Here is a 19,329-nt window from a genome sequence, read left to right on the forward strand (position 1 = left end):
CGAAGCCCTTGGGAGCCGGTCTACAAGGCCAGCTGGGAGAGAGCATGCTGCCCGCCCAGCTTCATGTGGCTCTGCTGGGCAGCCCAGAGGCCCACACTGTGCCCTGGCCTGCGGCATCCATCTGCGCTCACTGCATCCCCTCATGGGGACTTGGGTGCCATGACTCAGGCAGAGGGGGCGTGCAGGGGCCTGGGGCCCCAGGCGCTGCCCAGGGTCCAGAGGTCTGCTGGGACCTGGCCTTCCATGCCAGATGCTCATGCTTCGATCACTGGCCAGGCCTAGGGACTGCACCTGTGCATGAAATTCGTGGACCAGGCCTCTAGTCTAGTTAATAATAAATGGCACCTTAACCAATAAATCTCTTAATTTCATTTTAAACTATAATGGTATTTGTTCCTCAGTGATGACTCCCCAACACATTTATGTAAAGAAAGAATGTTCAAACTATAGGGACAATTTTGACAATTTCACTGTTCCTTATGGAGGTCTTTGGAAGTTTACAGGGAATCCTGTACACTTATCTAATTTCCAAGCCTCAATATCACTGAAACGCTGCTACTCAGCATTGTCTTTCATTCATGGTCAGTTCTAGCTTTACAGTCTCCTGGGAAACTGAATTTTATTTTGTAGTGGTTGTCAATGTAAAATACACATTACAGGTCAGTAATTTATATATAAATATAATATATATATATATATATATATTTTCTTTTCATATATATATATTTTCTTTTCATATATATATATATACATATATATATATATATATATATATATATATATATATATATATATATGGAAAAGAAAATGTTAGTACTCCTACTCCATTCTTGCAGTTAGTGTCAGAAGTGAGGGTAGGGATTGTGCCTCTAACTTTGCAGTTGATCTAAACTTTTCATAGGGAATTTTCAGGTTTGTTTGAGCAAGAGCCACAGCAAGTTCACCTGATTGTCACTTTTGAAGTACCAAGTTGTACTATAAAGGTGTAGGTATAGGATGGAGTTTATGATGACCTTGCCTACCCTTAAAGTAAGCACAACCTGTCTTTAAAGTTTAAAGATCAATGACACCTTGAATGTATATTACTCTACAATAAACACCTTTATGGGGTTTTCCCACAAGAAAATATTTTTTAAATAGAAGGTGGAAAAGTATCTCTTTCAAGTATCAACAAGTGTTGTAAAGTAAGGCCAGGTGTCAACCACATGAAAATATGTTGAGTGACATACTATGATTTTATTTATGTGAAAACCAGGAATACTAATCACTGTTGATAGAAGTCAGAATAGTGGCTATCTTGGAATGTTCTGGGGTGGGGTGGGGAGATTTGAGTGCTCATTGGGAAGGTCATAGGGAGTATTATGGAGTGTTAGAAATGGTCTATATCTTAATTTGGGTAGTAGTCTCATTTTAGTATACCTCTATTTTTGTAAAGCTATACCTCAATAAAAAAATGAAAGTTCTTAGCCACATAATAAAGGAAATATTGAGTGCAAAAATTTGTATTGCTTTAACAAGTATTTGCTATCTGCTATGTGTCAGGCATTCTGCTGCTACTTGTGGTTACAATATAGAGCAAGAACCAGAAATGAAACCTGTTTATAAACTACCAAGTCAGCCATTTTTAGCCTTTAGGCTACCACCAGCAACAACTCGGACTTTAAACTCAGTGTGTCTTATTCTCTAGAATCAATCCTGCAAATAACCCTTCATAACTTTGCATATAAATTCTACCTCTTCTTTATGCCCAATTCAGTGTTCACTTTTTGCACAAAAGTTTTTAATCTCCTGAATGCAGCAGTGGCCTATCTTTACTTTGGACAATTTTGGGGATTCATAATATACCTCACAACTCAGCACTTAATTGTTCTCAAATAGTTTTGTGTTAAATTTGTCACCCACCCAGCCCTAACTGGTTTGGCTCAGTGGATAGAGCGTCAGCCTGCGGGCTGAAGGGTCCAGGGTTCAATTCCGGTCAAGGGCACATGCCCAGGTTGCAGGCTCAATTCCCAGTGTGGGGAGTGCAGGAGGCAGCCGATCAATGATTCTCTCTCATCATTGATGTTTCTATTTCTCTTTCCCTCTCAGTTTCCTCTCTGAAATCAATAAAAATATGTTAAAAAAAATTTGTCACCCACCCAAATTGTAAGTTCCTCTAAGTTCCTTGAGACTAGAGATCATATATTTTTTTTAAAGTTCCACAATGCATAGCAAAGTGTGGGTTATGTGATATATGCTTAATTATTGTGGGAAGAGTGACTGAAATATTCAATTTGACTGTATTAAACATGGTTAAGAACACTCTAAACTTCAGGAAAAATTAATCCTTAAAATAATTAATATCCAAGATTTTATGTTGCCATTTTTTTACTCTCTTATTTTCAAGCTCTCTTATGTGCTTGAAAGAGAGAAAATTATTCTTGATATTTCACTCATTCTGATAAGAAATGAAGAGAGGCTCTCCTTAGGTTTTTAATACCAGTAAATTTGCTTTAATTGAGCAAGAAAAAAGCATCCTGGATAAAAAAAACTTGTCTCCAAATATCTCTTCATCTCCCATAGTAATAGAACTCCTGACAAAACACCCCTGACAGCTGTCAACCTATCTGGATTTTGCTTATTCATTAATTTTGTTCATTAGATTCCACATATGAGTGAAATCACTTAGCATAATGAGTATGAGTCTTTTTAAATCTATTTTCTGGTACCCTATAGTCTACTAAACTTGAAAACTTTTCTTCTATATCCTAAAAAAGGCCTCCTATAATTAAACGTATAATTAAAAATATTTTTCTCAATTTTTCTTTTTTAAACTCTTCCACTAGTTGAATGTTAAGTCTGCTGAATTGGCTCTCCATGAATCTTTTCTCAAATTTTCTTTTATGTTTATGTATGCTATGTTCTAGATTTCTTTGGTTTTACTTAAGTAATGATGTTTTATAAGTGTTTCAGAACTCTATTTCATTCTATGGTTGTTCTTTTTTCAAAGTACCCTGATGTAATATATTTTTAATACTGGAGAATTACAAATTGGAGTGCTTTTTAGAAATGTCCTTTTATCTCGGGAATTATACTTGATTCCTTTAGAGTTAGTTTTTCTACCTGCCTTTCTTTGTCTTTTTCATAGTGGTGATTACCCTGATTTGCCTGTTGATTCTTTTTATGTTCATCCCATCTAATAAAAGAGAAATATGCAAATTAACCGTCACTCCACAACAAAGATGGAAAGCACCCATAGTGGTCCAGGGTGGGTCGCTGGTGGTGTCGCCCCAGCAATGTGAGCCCAGCGTCTGCGCCCCAGCCACGTGGAGGCAGGGGAAGGTCCCTGACCTGGCCATGTGGAGGGAGGGGAGGAGCCTCGGGCCAGAGGCCGGGATGAGGGATGCTGGCGTCGATGAAGGCCGGGCTGACGGACCCCCTAACCCCTGTGCATGAATTTTGTGCACCAGGGCTCTAGTATATGTATAAAAAGAATTGGTCATTGATATGGTTTTCTTCTGTTTTTAGTAGATAGAATGTCTTCCAGTTCACTCTCCTTTATAGATAGTTTTGAGAAATTCAATGAAGTATATTTTTTTGGCCAGAACTATCTAATAGAAATAAGATTCAAGCCATATATTAAGTCTACCAGACCTGAGGCCCTGAACCTAACTGTCCCCTATACCTGGGCTCCTGAGCATTAAAGAGAAAAACCCAACATGATATTGAAAAATGTTAGTTACATGCAAACAAGTGGTTAGAATAAGATGGAACTTGGAGACATTGTAGAAAATAGGTCTACCTTTCATCTAGTGCCAATATTCCACCTTTGTGTGCCAATCCACCGAAATTACCGAAAAATTGGTACAGCGGTCTGGTAGGGTTAAGATTTTCTAGTAAGCACATTAAAAAAAAAAACAGGTGAAATTAATTTTAATATATTGACCCAATATATGCCATTATTTTAACATGTAGTCAGCATAAGTATTAAGATATTTTACATTTTGAACGGGGAGATGTGGGGTAGAGGAGGGACAAGAAAAAAAAAGGTATTTTACATTTTTTTGAACTAAGTCTTCAAAATCTGGTGTGTATTTTAGATTTACTGCATGTCTCCATTCAGATTAGCCACATTTCAAGTGTAAATAGCCATATTTGGCTAGTGGCTACTTTACTGGACAGGGCAGTTCTAGACACAGTCTATTTTCATTTCCTCCTTCTCCCTTAAGCCTCTGAAATTGTAATGAGAACAATAAATGTACTAGCATTTATTGTTAGTACTGCTCATTATCATATGGCCTCCTTTCATTATTTACCTTTTGATGCATTTGTCTTGTCTCATAGCTAACCTGTAAATTCTTTTTAAGGCTGAAACTATAGACTAATTGAACCTCAAGGTTGGAAATGGCTTTAAAAAAAACCGTCAACTAATTCTTCTCTTGATGCATGGCTTCTCTGTACCCATTCCTCTTTAAAAACCATAGGAATCTACTTAAAGTAAAATCCAATGGTCAGGGCTTCCACCCACCCTAAGCCACAACTTTTCTGGCTAGTGTTAGAAGGAAATCTTCTTTTCAAATCTGAAATCTGTTTCTCTTAAGTGTGCACTTCCTAAGACCACATGAAACAAATCTGTCCTCTGATGAGTCTTTACTTATTTGGAGATAGTCCCAGTAGCTTTTTCCTTTCTATAAAAATCCTTCCAAGTTCAATCACTACTTCTTCATTGGTGGTACTTTTGAGTTCTCTCCATCATTTTGCTCTCCTCTGAAATAATTCCAACTTCTTTGATGTCTTCTTAAAGTGCTCAATCTAGAACTGAACAAAGAACCCCAGATGTGGTTTGGCCAGTGAAGAGTATCACTGGGTCACTATTGGCTGCTTCTCTATAAAAAAAAGTTCAACCAGGTCACGACACATTCCTATGAGAAGGGGGGATGGAAGAGCAAATTACTAACACATTATTAACTCATACTGTATAAGGTATAGACTAACAAAACTTACAGTCTAAAATATTAGTTTCATATTTAAGCATGTTACAGGTAGCAGCAGTTCCAGTTCTCCTTTTCACCGGTCTTGATCACAGTAGTCCAGCAGATGTTGATGGCTAGCCAGGCCTGAAACATTCTGTCCCCAGATATCAGCAATAAAACCTGCAGAGAGAAAAAATGATAGATGCTGACACACCCCAAAGAGAATATCAAAACCACCTGAGAGTGGGAATGTGAAACTGTAGGTCACCAGAATTCCTTAGTTCCCCTCTTTCAACAGCCCACCTATAAAAACCCCTGCCTGCACTGAGATGCTAAGATGGGCTTGGAGATGAGAGTTCCCCATTTTCTCCAGTGATGGGCACTTAAATAAACCTCTTTCCTTCCAGCAGCACCTGTGTCGGGTGTTTGGCTTCAGGGTGGCAGGCAAAAGCCTGAAAGTCCTTTGGGCCGGTTTCAATACCATGTTTACATGCCCAACTTTTAGTCCAGGACTATACACGCATACACTGCACAGTTCTTGCGGATAGTCAATTTTTTCCTGAATGTTGCCTTCCTGTTGTTTTCAATTTAGCCAGAGAATCACCAGTTTGTTTTTGGTGGTGGGTGGTCCAACCAAAGAGGCAACTAGCAGAGATAACTTGAAGAGAAGTACACGGAGAATCCAGAAAGCAGGACTTGAAACCAGGGAACCCTGTACAAAGTACTCAGCAGCGGGGAGCTCTGGCTGGTGATGGCATTTGGTGATGGCATTTACCTGGTTCTTCATACAGAGTCACTGCTCCTCTCTCCTTTGCCTTTAAGAGGAATGCTTTTCTCCATGCCTTCACTTTACAGATCAGGGCGGGAGGGAGATTCGGCCGACTCCAGTAATTGCAGGGTTAGACTCTCAGACAAACAGTTGGAGGAGGCACTGGGCACGCAACAAACCTGGAGTCACCGTCCGGGGCGCGCCCTCGCCTCCGGCCAGGTCCTGCTCGGAGCTCAGCGGGCCGGGGGCGGGGCGGCCGGCGGCGCGCGCACGCGGGAGGGGCGGGGCCGGAGGGAGCGACGTGCCTGCGTTGGCGCCGCGGGTGACGTGGGGGCCCGCGCCGTCTCCGCCCCATCCCTACTTGCCGGGTCGTCTGTGAGTCTGGCGGTGGCGGTCTGGCCATCCGCGCGTGCCGTGACCTGGAACAGCGAGCGGACCCGGGCAAGCCCGGCGTTAGGGTGCGGACCAGGGCGCGGCAGCCTCCTGGCATCCCCAGCCCTGCCCCGCGCGCCCCACCTGGCGTGGGAAGGCAAAGTAAAACCGAAAGGGAGGGAGGCGCGGAGCCCGAGTCGGGAGGTGAGCAGGTGGGGAGGGCGGCGGGGAGGGGGCGCCGCGGCCCCGTGGGGCTGGCGGGAGGCGGGGTCTGCGGGGAGGGCGCGGCGGGCGGGCTGGCCCCTCGGTGGTGTGCGTTCAGCCTGGGAGGCCGCCCCGAGCTGTCACCCTCTGCCCGGACCGTCCCAGACCTCCGGCAGTTCCTCCCATTCTTGGAGTTTGTATTTGGGGCCGGGATCACCGAAAGGACCCGAGCCACACATTTCCCAGGTGTTAGGCCACGGAGTGAGGGCCACGTGTGCTGGTTATTCCTTCCCGTGTGTCGGGAATTTGTGTGTGTGTGTGTGTGTGTGTGTGTTTCGTTCCAAAGTCGTGGTAACTTTTTCGTTTTCTTCACGTAGATTCTGGGAGGGAGTGCTGCTTCCTTGTGTGTGTTTTTTTAAACCTGCACTGAAAAGTAAATAGACTGGGCAGGGAGCTGACCATAGTGAGTTAGTTGTGAGTGGATTTAGCAATCGGGCAGTCTAGAATGTCGTTTTGGCTTATTCATTGACTGCAGTGTGTTCTTGTGTCCTGCTATTCTTTGGTTTAAAAGAAGCGCAGTTTTAGTGGTAGCTAAAAGTTTGATAGAGTGTAATCACATGTGCAGTTCTAAATAGTAATCAATATATTTTCTGTTTGTCCCTAGGTTAGATTGAATAGCTGATATTTCCATCACCAGATTTCATGTTTCATAGATTGAAATTATTTCTCTGATTTTCAAAGTGTTGTCAAAAGTTAAGAATTCAACTTTGGCTTCTACTCTGCACTGTGCGTTCATCATCCGTTTGTAATGATAGTTATGATAGTCTCGCATTAGAAAAAGTTTCCCTAGAGATGCCAATTAAATATAGGCTAAATAATTTTGATTGAATTTATTTTTCATGATTTAGCTTGCTTGATCCCTAAACAGCTTTCTTTGGTCACTAATGTTTTCTAGCATTTTCAAATACTTGCTAGGTCATTTTGAAATTGTCAGTGATTTTGAAATCAAGTTACTCGGTTTTATAGCTAAGAAAAATGTCATGCAAATATGATAAAAACTTACATTCCATACCAAGAAAGAATGCTTACTGATGAGACAGGTTGTCTTTTAAAAAAATTTTCTTTACTTTTTTAAAAAAATATATTTTATTGATTTTTTTACAGAGTGGAAGGGAGAGGGATAGAGAGTTAGAAACATCGATGAGAGAGAAACATCAATCAGCTGCCTCCTGCACACCTCTCACTGGGGATGTGCCCGCAACCAAGGTAAATGCCCTTGCCTGGAATCGAACCTGGGACCCTTCTGTCCGCAGGCCGACGCTCTAACCACTGATCAAAACCGGTTAGGGCTTTCTTTTTAAAACGTGAATAAAAATGTTTAACAGGCTAAATCAGATGGAACAATATAAAAATGTTAAATTCTGGTCTTATTTATGATTGAAATAAATATCCTTCCATCTTGATTTAAGAAACTTAGTTATAAAATTCTACATGAATGACATAAGAAAGAATTAATATGAAGTTGGTACTCCGTTTGCAAATATAAGTTTAGTACATTTTCCCCCAGTGTTGCATGCATTTTCTAAAATGAGGCCTGCTTAGGTAATACCTTGGAGACTCACTAAACAGTTTTTCCTTAGCATTCTTTAAGGAGTGAAGGAAGCTTTGCAAAAATATTAGTACTGTCTCTACTCCAGGGATTGAACTGGTAAGGAATAACTTAAAAATCATTTCTGGGAAGCTTCACAGATTAATGCTCTGAGTACACATCACTGAACAAATATTTATTGAGTTCCTTGGCACAGGCCAAGAACCATGCAAGATACCAGGGAAAAGTAAGACATACACTACTTCTTCACTGTTGGAGATTCTAATCAGGATGTTGGCTTTGTGAGACTATTCAGTGAATTGACTTCTGGCAAGGAAAAATACTCATGTATGGCCAGTGAACGCTCCCTTGACCAACCTGAAGTTTGCAAAATGAAGGCTTTGTCACTGATTTAAAAAGTGAAAAAGTCATTGATTTTGGCCATCAACTTGGAAAAAAATGAGGGAGTTTGAAGAGTGACTGATTTTACATCAGTTTTTTTGGGAGCTCTTCTGTTTGTATTTATTAGAAACAGAACACTGGAAGAACATTGCTGGAATTCTGAATCCAGTGGGGCGGTTGGCCACATTTCTTGACATCATTTGACATTGTTGACTGTACTGGTTTCTTAAAACCCCTTCTTTCCTTGGTTTTGGAGATAACACACTTCTGTGTTTGTTTTCTACCAGCGTTTTTTGGTCTTCTATTGTAGAAATTCCCTTTTATAAACCTTTTCCATCTATTTATTCCTTAAAGGCTCATGTGCTGCCACCTCATGCTGCCTTTTCTTCTCAGTCTACATAAAAATCCTTGGGTGATTTTTTTTCTCTCTTCTAGTGGTATTCCTCATGATTCTGATATTTACTTACTTATTTATTTAAATATATTTTATTGATTTTTTACGGAGAGGAAGAGAGAGGGATAGAGAGTTAGAAACATCGATGAGAGAGAAACATCGATCAGCTGCTTCCTTCACACCCCCTACCGGGGATGTGCCCGCAACCAAGGTACATGCCCTTGACCAGAATCGAACCTGGGACCCTTCAGTTCGCAGGCCTACGCTCTATCCACCGAGCCAAACCGGCCAGGGCTGATTCTGATATTTAGATCCTAAACCAGGGGTGGGCAAACTTTTTGACTCCAGGGCCACAATGGGTTCTTAAACTGGACGGGAGGGCCGGAACAAAAGCATGGATGGAGTGTTTGTGTGAACTAATAGAAATTCAAAGTAAACATCATTACATAAAAGGGTACGGTCTGCCGGGAGCCGGTCCATCCTTGCTGTTTCAAGGGACCTGGCATATATGGCATACGGTTCTTAATATGTTTGCTCACCTTCTTGGCGCTGTGTTTTAACCAAGGTCACCTCTCCGAGAAAGGTTGAATCCCCAGGTAGGGATTTTCCCCTGAAGTTAGGGAGGGAATAAAACCCCTCAACTAAGTGCCAGGCGGGTAATTAATCACTTTAACTATGAGCAATCATGCTTAAGCTACATAATCTTTACTCCCTGGAATGGAGATAAGAAACGCCCTAACCTTTGTAATAGAGATTGATAGGATTGAATCAACTGGTATAAATACAGATGTAACAAGACAGAAAGAGACAGAACTCAGGAGACAGGACTTAGAAGAGAGAACCTACAGACAGAACCTACACAGAACCTACAGACAGAAGAACTTCGCTGGAGAGAACATGGCAAAAGATCCTGGACTGAACCTGACTACAGAAATTGGCAAGAGAACCTGACTAGAACCTGGTGACTGAACCTGGCTGGAGATCTCAGACAGAACCTGGCTGGAGAACCTAGCGAGGGAACATGGCTACTGAACCTGGCTGGAGAACCTGGACAGAACCTGGCTGGAGATCCTAACCAGAACTTCGCTGGAGATCCAGACCAGAACTTGGCTGGAGATCCTGGCTAGAGATCCTGGCTAAGCTGCTGATCAACTGAACGCTGACTCCGTGTCATTCCCTCTTCGCCGACTCCGTCTACACCTATGGGGAACCCCTGGACCCGCTGGGGTTGGACCCCAGCAACGGTCTTTTTTTTTTTTTTTTTAGTTTTATTCATTTCAAACGTATAGTTTGCCCACGGCTGTCCTAAACCAATCTTCTCTCTTCCACACCTGAATATTCAATCTTTACTGTACATTTCATACAATGTCATACAGACATCTCACATTCAACTTGTTTGTGATTGAATTCATAATATTCCTGCCATTCCCCTTCCCATAAAAGAAAATCCCCGTAGTTCAGTGAACTGTACCGTCATTCTGATCTATAAATGTGGAAGTCAGCCTTGATTTTTCCCTCTACCCCACCACAAATACAGATAATTAGAGCAAGCCAAATAGATTTGATTTAATCACTTTGATTCATCCACTCTCTTCTGAATCAGTATCATTACTTCAGTTCAGGAGCCCGTCCTCTTTGCTTTTCATCTGGATTACTGCAATAATTTTCTAGTACCTTTCGCTTCCCCATCTTGCCTTCCTGTGGTCCATGCCCTTTACTGCAATCATGGTAATCCTTATTAAACACAGCTCAGGTCAAAAATTCTTTGGGAATTTTTTTTACTATCAAAATAATTTCTATACAACGTAACTTATGAGGCCCTTCATGACCTGCTTCTTACCTATCCCTCCAGCTCCATCTCTTATCACATTACTCATTGACCATTACACTCTGTTCATCTTTTCAGTTCCTTAAATGTGAAATGTTCTTACCCCTGAGCTGGAATATGTTACCCTCTTGACCTGGCCAACTCTTCATTCTTGAAGTCTCAGTATAAGAAAGCTGCTTCCCCTTCCCAACTCTCTTTTTGTTCTGATCATACTCTTCACTGGCCACTTTCATAGCAGTTTTCTTTTGTATGGACCTAGCTTGTTTAATTGGCTTGTGTTCCCCACCAGACTATAAACATCACAAGGGCAGGTACCACGTTGATTTTGCTCACCATGGCCACCTGCCTAACATGGAGTAGAAATACTAGTCAAGAAATTTCAGTTAAATGAATGAAAGCTGTTTTTACATTCTACAATGATTTTCCTTCTGAGCCCACTCCCACCCTAGAGTTTCTAACAAATACCGACTTTTCTTTTACCCTTGCTTTTGCTTTTCTGCTCTATTAGCTTGAGATTTCAAAAATGTTTACCTGAACACTAATTTTAGAATTAAATTTATGCGTGTGTGAGTTTTTGAGTTCTTTGAGAAAAATGGCATAGTGAGTTGAATAAGTCACATTAGATTTTGATTTCTTTATGTAAATTTGGAGTAAACTTACTAGTTTGTAGAACATCTTATGTCTTCTTAAGAACTGAAATACATTAATCAAATAATTAAACTAATTTCTGTGAAAATATATTTTGAAGTATTGAAATAAAGATGATATAAGCACTAAAAAAACAAATATATGGGAATCCAGACCTGTAAATATGGTCCTTTTTTTGTGGCAGCTTTGGCCTCCCTTTATCCCAGCGGTTCTCAACCTGTGGGTCCCGACCCCTTTGGGGGTCGAATGACCCTTTCACAGGGGTCGCCTAAGACCATCGGAAAACACATATATAATTACATATTGTTTTTGTGATTAATCACTATGCTTTAATTATGTTCAATTTGTAACAGTGAAATTGGAGGTCACCATAACATGAACTGTATTAAAGGGTCGCGGCATAAGGAAGGTTGAGAACCACTGTTTTATCCTTTTTGTCAGTCCATCCATTATACAAATATTTATTGAGAATTTACTATGCCCCGGGCACTGTTTTAGGTGGCTGTGGATACTGAAGTGAACAAAGCAAAGTTCCCGCCCTCATGGGGCTCATTCTCTTGGATGAAGCTGACAGTAGACAGAATATATGTGTATGTGTGTATATGTGCATATGCACACATCTATTCTCTCTTGTGGCTTGTGTGGCTCAGTTGGTTGGGCATTATCCTGAGCACTGAGGGGTTGCCAGTTTGATTCCTAGTGAGGGCACATGCCTGAGTTTCAGGCTGGATCCCAGGTAGGGCGTATGTGGGAGGCAGCTGATAGATGTATCTTCAGCTCTCAAGTGGATGCTTCTCTTCCTCTTCTTTCCTCTCCCTTCCTCTCTTTTTAAAAATGAAAAAAAAAAAAATCTTAAAATAAAGCATATATGTAATTTTTTAATGCAAAAATGAACATCTTTTTTAGTATAGTGTGTCCCATGCAAGTATGTCCCAGATGTTCATGGGACATATTATACTGAATTATTTGTTTACCTGAAATTTAAATTTAACTTTCTAGCCTATATTTTTATTTTATGAAATATTCACGAATGTGGAAAATTTCAGAAAATAATGTAACAAACACTGTTGTACTTGCCATATAGATGTAATAAGTATTAATATTTGCTTTATTTGTTTCAGGTATTTTAAAGACTATCGCTAATGTTTTTTCTTTTGCTGCTTCTCTCTCAATCCACAGAGAAATGATTATATTACTATTGAAGGAATACACTACCTTGGGACTGATGTATATAGTTCGGATACATGTTTCTATACACATATTTCTGTGTAATGGGATATAAACCAAGGCATAATGAGAGAGAATGAAGGAATGAAATGGCACTTAATTAGGTTGATAGAAGGCTTAAAGTAGAGTGCCAGGTATCTTCAACTATTGAGTCACTCATTGAAAAAGAGGGCTTAAATTTGACAACGTACTGACATTAGTACAGATAATTTTTTTAAAAAAATATATTTCATTAATTTTTCACAGAGAGGAAGGGAGAGGGACAGAGAGCCAGAAACATCGACAAGAGAGAAACATCCATCAGCTGCTCCCTGCACACTCCCTACTGGGGATGTGCCCGAAACCAAGGCACACGCCCTTGACCGGAATCGAACCCGGGACCCTTCAGTCCCCAGGCCGACGCTCCATCCACTGAGCCAAACCGGCCACGGCCAGATAATTTTTTGAATGTTTTTTTAAGGTCAGAAAGCAGCATCCAGTATTGAGTGACTAGTTATTGTATGGTCTATACTTACGTGGAAACTTTTATAAAACATTGAAAAACATCACTGTTCAACCTATACAGATGTCATTTTTATTAAAAAAGTCAACAAATATGATTTTTCTAATATCTTCACTATAAAAATTGTGAACCAGCAATCCTTAGAGAAATGATTACATTAGTATTACACAATTTAAGGTAACCTGCTGTAATTTTTAAAACATCAGAGAAAGTGAATTTCAAAAATATGTTCGTAATGTTTGATGCTTTATGATGTATGGTGCTTCTTTCAGTATTAAATTTTAAAAGTTGGAGGTGTCACTGGCAAACCCTGTTTTTCCTCTGATTTGTAGCGTATATAATTTATGCTAAGAAAAATGACTTAGAAATTAGATTATGAGAAGGAATGAGAAATATCAGCCTGACCCTTGCAAACATCTTTCAGTTTAGGAAGCTGTAACAGTGGATGGAATTTGGTAGGGAAATTATGATTCAGGGCACATTTCTGACTGACATAACATAAGGGATGAGAGTACCCTGTTTTTAGAAGTAAATAACTTTTATTCATAAATATTGAAATAAATAATTCAAATCAAAATGTTAAGTAATGGTCACGACAATACATGCTTTCAGAAAAGTCAAGTAAACATATATTAAATGCAGTATTGTAGCACAATAGAATTCTTACTATCTATATATTTGTTCTGGTTCATAATACCTAATGAATTGGTAATTTCCTTATCTGTTTTTATATTTCACTAGAGGCCTCACCTGTGGGATTGGGCTGAAACAAGCTCTCCAACATTTTCTGAGGGGTCTTGGATTGCGAGAGGGTGCAGGCCAGGCTGAGGGACCCCACCAGTGCACAGTCGTGGCTGGGAGAGACACAGGAGGTTGGCCAGCCAGGGAGGGCTCGAGGGAGGGTTCCAGGGCGTGTCCATCCCATCTCGCTCAGTCTCGCTCAGTGCTCAGTCCTGATTTTCCATACCCCAGCAGCAAGCTAACCTACCAGTCAGAGTGTCTGCTTGGTGGTCAGTGCATGTCATAGTGAGCGGTTGAGTGGCCTTGGCATATCATAGCATACTATGCATAGATTGCTTGAATGGCCAACTGGTTGATTGGACACTTAGCATATTAGGCTTTTATTATATAGGATGAGTACCACATTAATTCATTTGAATCCTGATTATAGTGTCTAGTAGTTATTCTCTCCTGAGAGAAAGGTGGAGAGATTTCATCTGCCGCTATTACCAAATGTGTGCCAATTTTTTATATATAGTGCCAGTGTTAGGGCTTTTTAAGAATTTCCTCTACTATGCACAAAACAATAAGTGAAGATTAAGGCCATGAAACCCTTTGATAAATATTTTTTGGCTTTACGGTGTATAATTCTAATTCTTTGGGTGTGAAACTTGAATCAGATTTCTAAAGGGTCACCAGTTGCAGAGCGCACATTGAGGAATGTAATGGTGCTCCATGGAATTATAGTAGAGAAACAAACCCTTTCTTTGTAAACAGCTAAGGCTTGTTCCAGGGCATCACTAGCGTTTTGGTTTGGTGTGTGAGGGCACTTCTTGGGAGGAGAATACCTCTCAAAAGTAGGTTTACAGTTGTGAGTATGCACAGCAGAGAGGTTTCAGTTCAGATTAATCTTTGAAGGGCTTATTAAGGGACAGGCATAAATTCCTTGGGTCTGTCTTTCAGAGCCCCATAGATTGGGGTAGAATGAGAATTTTGCCTTGCTCAGATCATCTGGGCCAGGATCTTTCCCACTGAACCTGTGTGGGGAAAGATAAAATACACACTGCCTGGTGTGCAGTAGGTCACCTCCAGGTGTCCTGTAGAGTGATATGTGTGCTTATTTGATCCCTGTGGGAATTTCTAATCTTGTTCTCATATGGTGCTGATAGTTATTCTAGCCACTTGTTTCCCAGGGCATTTAGAAGAAAAGCTTTTCTGCCCTGGCAGATGTGTCCCAGTTGGTTGGGCAACAACACCTGCGCACGGAAAGGTTGCTGGTTCCATTCCTGGTCAGGGCACATGCCTGGGTTGTGGGCTCCATCCCCAATAGGGGGCCTGCAGATAGCCAATCCATGTTTCTCTTTCCTTCTCCCTTCCCCTCTCTCTAAATATTAAAAAGAAAAGCTTTCCTTACCCCCCTTTTTTTTAAGAGTAAAATTAATCAACACTAATAAAAGAGAAAAATGGTAATTGGCGTACGACGATACCCTTTTCATTGGCTAATCAGGGCTATATGCAAATTAACCGCCAACTAAGATTGGCAGTTAACTGTCAACAAGATGGCGGTTAATTTGCATATGCAGGCACAATGCAGGGAGGCGAAAGGGAAAGCAGGAAGAAGCCCCCTGCCACTGACAGTGATCGGAAACCCAGCGGGGAGCTAAGAGCTGGGGGGCAGGGCAAAGGCGGCCCTGGGGCCGCCTTTGCCCTGCCCCCCAGCCATGATAAGAGAATCAGGTGCCTTTTCCGCCCTGGCCAGTGATAGCAGGAAGTAGGGGTGGAGCCAGCGATGGGAGCTGGGCACGGTCGAAGCTGGCAGTCCCAGGAGCTAGGGGTCCCTTGCCTGGGCCTAAAGCGGAGCCCATGATCGCGGGGCCGCTGCAGCTGTGGGTCCCCACTGCCCGGGCCGGACGCCTAGGCCAGAGGCATCCTGCAGGGGCAGTGGCGGAGCTCACGCGATCGCAGCACCCCCCACTGCTACTGCAGGTCCCCGCTGCCCAGGCCGGATGCCTAGGCCAGAGGCATCAGGCCTGGGCAAGGGGCCGATCCTGCGATTGGAGGGTGATGGGGGTCAACGCCTGAGGGCTCCCAGTATGTGAGAGGGGGCAGGCTGGGCTGAGGGACACCCCCCCCCCCCCCGCCACCCAGTGCACGAATTTCGTGCATGGGGCCCCTAGTATAACTATATGGGTCTTCTGTAATACAAAGGCAATGTGGTTTATGGTTATGAGCCTGTCTAGGTTTAACCCCTGAGGGTACCTTTAAATAGGAAAAGTGGAGTTAATATTAAGTAAGTAGTTGGGGTATAAGAACCTCATACAAATTTTATTTTTAACCATTGTATATTTTGATTTATATAAATATATATATAGGGTGGGGCACAAGTAGTTTTACAGTTATGAGTATGCAAAACAGTTTTTTCTTGTTTTATGATATATTAATTGTTGCATTATTTTCCAGACGGATAACTGTAAACCTACTTTTGCCACACCTAGTATATATGTGTTTGTCTTTCCCTTGCTTTTTATGTTGTCCATGCTCCAAGTCTGTTTCCTAATTTTATTGGACACTATTCAAGAGCAGTTGCTTCTTGCTTAGGAATGAATTAGGATCTAAAGTGAACTTTTTGGGTGGAAATAGAAAATAATTAAAATTTCCCTTGAAAATCCATTAGGACATCAGGTTGTCACAACATACTGTCTCTCAATATGTCCTGCACAGCCATGTTTTTCCTCCAGACTTGGAACATATCACAATTTCTTCAGATGATCCAGGTGAACAAATTGGCTTATGTTTAATGGCCATGTTGTATGTTCTTTTTTAGAAAGGGAACATCATTTTAAACATTGGAGTCATAAAATGCAGCAAGATGTTCATGGTTTGAGATGCGTATGGTGATTGAAAGAGTGTAAGGGAGCACTGTATTCTTATTGCTTATTCTCCATTCATCTAGAACATGTATTCAGTAAGTGAAATAGTGGGCATAGTCTCCAGTATTATTTTGTTTGTTTATACCTTTTATTTGCCATATTGTGTTTGATTGATTCAAATAATTACATATGACTCCACTACATTAACCAATAAGGTATAATACAAGTAAGGAATAGAAAGTAAAAATTCTAGGATTTACTATGAAATATGACCTCTTTTTGAAGTTGCATAATAGAGGGGTGTGTGTGTGTGTGTGTGTGTGTGTGTGTGTGTGTGTGTATATATATATACACATATATTATATGTATATATATAATCTCTGATGTTTTTTGAATTCTGATCTTGACAGTGCCCCAACTCAGTGCTATCTGATCTGTTGATTCAGAAAGTTGTTGGTGATCCAGAGAACTTCATGGTGGGTTTCCCAATTTGAGAAGCCCTCCAGCTGACTTGGATGGACACTAAAGTTTGAGAATGTCTTCTCTGTGCTCTCCACTGACTCCTGCTTTGATGTCTTCTTTCAAATATTCCAGAAAGTGTTGCTGAGAAAAATACAAATGTGATTCCGTGAATCATCTTGTTTCCAGAAATGCTTTCCAAAATTCATTCCCGATGGGTAGTTGAAATTTAAAATGGATCATTTTGCTTTCCTGATTAATTTTTTTAGTATGATATAGAGAATCCAACTGTTCTTTTTCCCAGCAGTTCTGATACCATTTCCTTACTCATTTGCAATGCAGTCATTTGTTTTTCGCTTCATCTTTTTTGTTTCTGATTTCGATCTTATTTTGCTCAGAAAATGTGACCTGTATTGGGGTCAGCAAACTAATTTGGTCATCCTGAGCCCAGGAATGACTTTTACACTTTTTAAGTGTTTTAGAAAAAAAAGAATAAAATTAAGACTATGCAGAGGGCAGAGAGACTGCATGGTGGCCTGTCAGACCTAAAGTATTTACTCTCTCTCTTCAGAGAGGAAAAGTTTGCTGATCCCTTGATCTAAATGATGCTTAATTGTTGAAATTTATTAGATTTGCTTTATGGCCTAGTAGACATAGACCGTTTTAAACTGTTACTGATGTACTTGAAAAGAATATGTATTTTTCTAATCACTAGATACAGGTTTCTGCATATGTTTATTAAATTAAACTTATTAATTTCACTGTTGAAGTCTTTTATGTCTTTACTGAAAATTTGTTGCTGATTTGACTGATCAATAATTGATCAATTATTGAACTTTCATTTTGATGTTGGGCTTGTCACTTTCTTTAAGGTCTACTTTTTTAATGCAATTTCAACTTTTTTTTTTTAATCTCTGGCACACATAAACTAATTACTAAGGCAAACCAAAAAAAATACATTATATTTTTTGCTGATCTAACCAAAATGAAAAAGGTATAATTTTGATTCGTTCTCACTGGACAGCTATTGTTCCCTTGGCTGTTGTCCTTTTTTATTTAGCAATATAAGGGACAGAGGTCAGTGCCCCTGACCAAATAGTCAGGTATTGCAAGTTTTAAAAATTCTTGTGGCATACCAGTTGAAAAATCCTAGGGCTGGACAGTTCTTCGTTGTCAGGAAGCTGTCTTGTGTATTATAGGATGTTTACCAGAACCACTGGCGTCTGCCCACCAGAAGCCAGTAGTATTCCTCCCTCACCCCCCAGTTGTGACAACTTAAAATGTCACCAGATATTGCCAAATGACCTATAAGGGGCAAAATATCCCTATCTGAGAACTGTCTTAAGGACTTGCATAGTGTATGTGACATTCTCCAGGGAGCCATGCCAAATTTTGTTACAATAAGCAATCTTTAACCAGGATGAGCTCTAAGAGTATCCCATAGATAAGGACTCTGCTCACAGTAAATATTATTAGTCTGTTTGCTAGAGGGTTAGTTGTTTAGTTGTCAGCAGCTAAACAAGGAGATTAGATCAGGTCATCTGACTTTTTCCTTTTCTGGGAGTTCTTCCCTTCCTTCCCCAGCTTCTTTAATTCTTTCCTCTCCTGTTCTTTAGCTTCTCCATTACCTTTATCTCTTTTTCTCCCGTTTTCTTCCTTTTACTATATACCAAATCATTATTGAGCAACAAAAACATCAACCTTACTCTTTGTGGAGTGACACAATACATAAGTAAATAAACAAGTATATGTCAAATATTAATTAGTGCTATAAAAGAGAATGGAAATTTTGTGCTTTGATAGACAATAACTGAGTAGTTGCCCTTTCTTAGATTGAGTGGTCAAGAAAGGCCCCTCTCAGGAGGTATCTTTTAAGCCAAGAATTATGTGTCAAGGAGTCATCTATGTGAACATTGGAAGAGCATTCTGAGCAGGGAAGCACTAATGCAAATGCATTTAGGTGAAAACATGCTTTAAAAAAACAAAAGCAGTGAGACTTTGAAAGCAAGGGATAATGTGAGCATAAAACAGTATAAGAGAAAAGATGGGCATGTGCTTTCTTTCCTCTCTCTCAGTGTTATTGTCAGTAGTAATGCAGTATTACTGTGAGACCTGTACTTGGGAATCTGTAGAACTTATTTTTAAGTAATGCTAAAATAGTACCCACCACACGTGTTTCGTTTGTTCTTTTTTCTTTTTCCCAACATAGCCAGCATGTTATTAAAAAATAAACAAGTTCATGGGTACAAAATGTGTTGAATTTTATTCAACATTGGTAGCAATTGCTTTTTTAACTAATTGTGTTTATTTTTCTCTCTTGGACAGGTCAATTTGTTGAGTGTGATTACCTCTCCCACCTCCTCCCAACAGATAAATATCATATTGTTTTGTTTC

At 40.5% G+C, this 19,329-nt stretch overlaps 1 protein-coding gene and 1 long non-coding RNA gene across 4 annotated transcripts in view; one reads left to right on the top strand and one right to left on the bottom strand.

The window, feature by feature from the left end:
- Window positions 1–2,138: 2,138 nt before the first annotated feature.
- LOC132237047 (uncharacterized) lies at window positions 2,139–6,044 on the bottom strand. Its single transcript, XR_009453451.1, has 3 exons — window positions 5,728–6,044; window positions 5,020–5,132; window positions 2,139–4,901 (listed from the first exon to the last, which is right to left on the bottom strand). It is a non-coding gene; the product is annotated as an uncharacterized LOC132237047 (long non-coding RNA).
- Window positions 6,045–6,085: 41 nt separating this feature from the next.
- Window positions 6,086–19,329, top strand: part of ASCC3 (activating signal cointegrator 1 complex subunit 3) — a 259,219-nt gene continuing 245,975 nt past the window's right edge. The window contains exons 1-2 of one of the 3 annotated variants that reach the window (XM_059700848.1): window positions 6,087–6,297; window positions 16,887–16,952. The gene's annotated coding sequence lies outside the window, so the exon portion shown is untranslated. Of the gene's footprint in view, window positions 6,298–16,886; window positions 16,953–19,329 lie in introns of all 3 variants that reach the window. The other 2 variants (XM_059700849.1, XM_059700847.1) reach the window with 2 other exon arrangements.

This window comes from Myotis daubentonii, chromosome 6 (assembly GCF_963259705.1).
Source record: "Myotis daubentonii chromosome 6, mMyoDau2.1, whole genome shotgun sequence".
Taxonomy (NCBI): Eukaryota; Metazoa; Chordata; class Mammalia; order Chiroptera; family Vespertilionidae; genus Myotis; species Myotis daubentonii.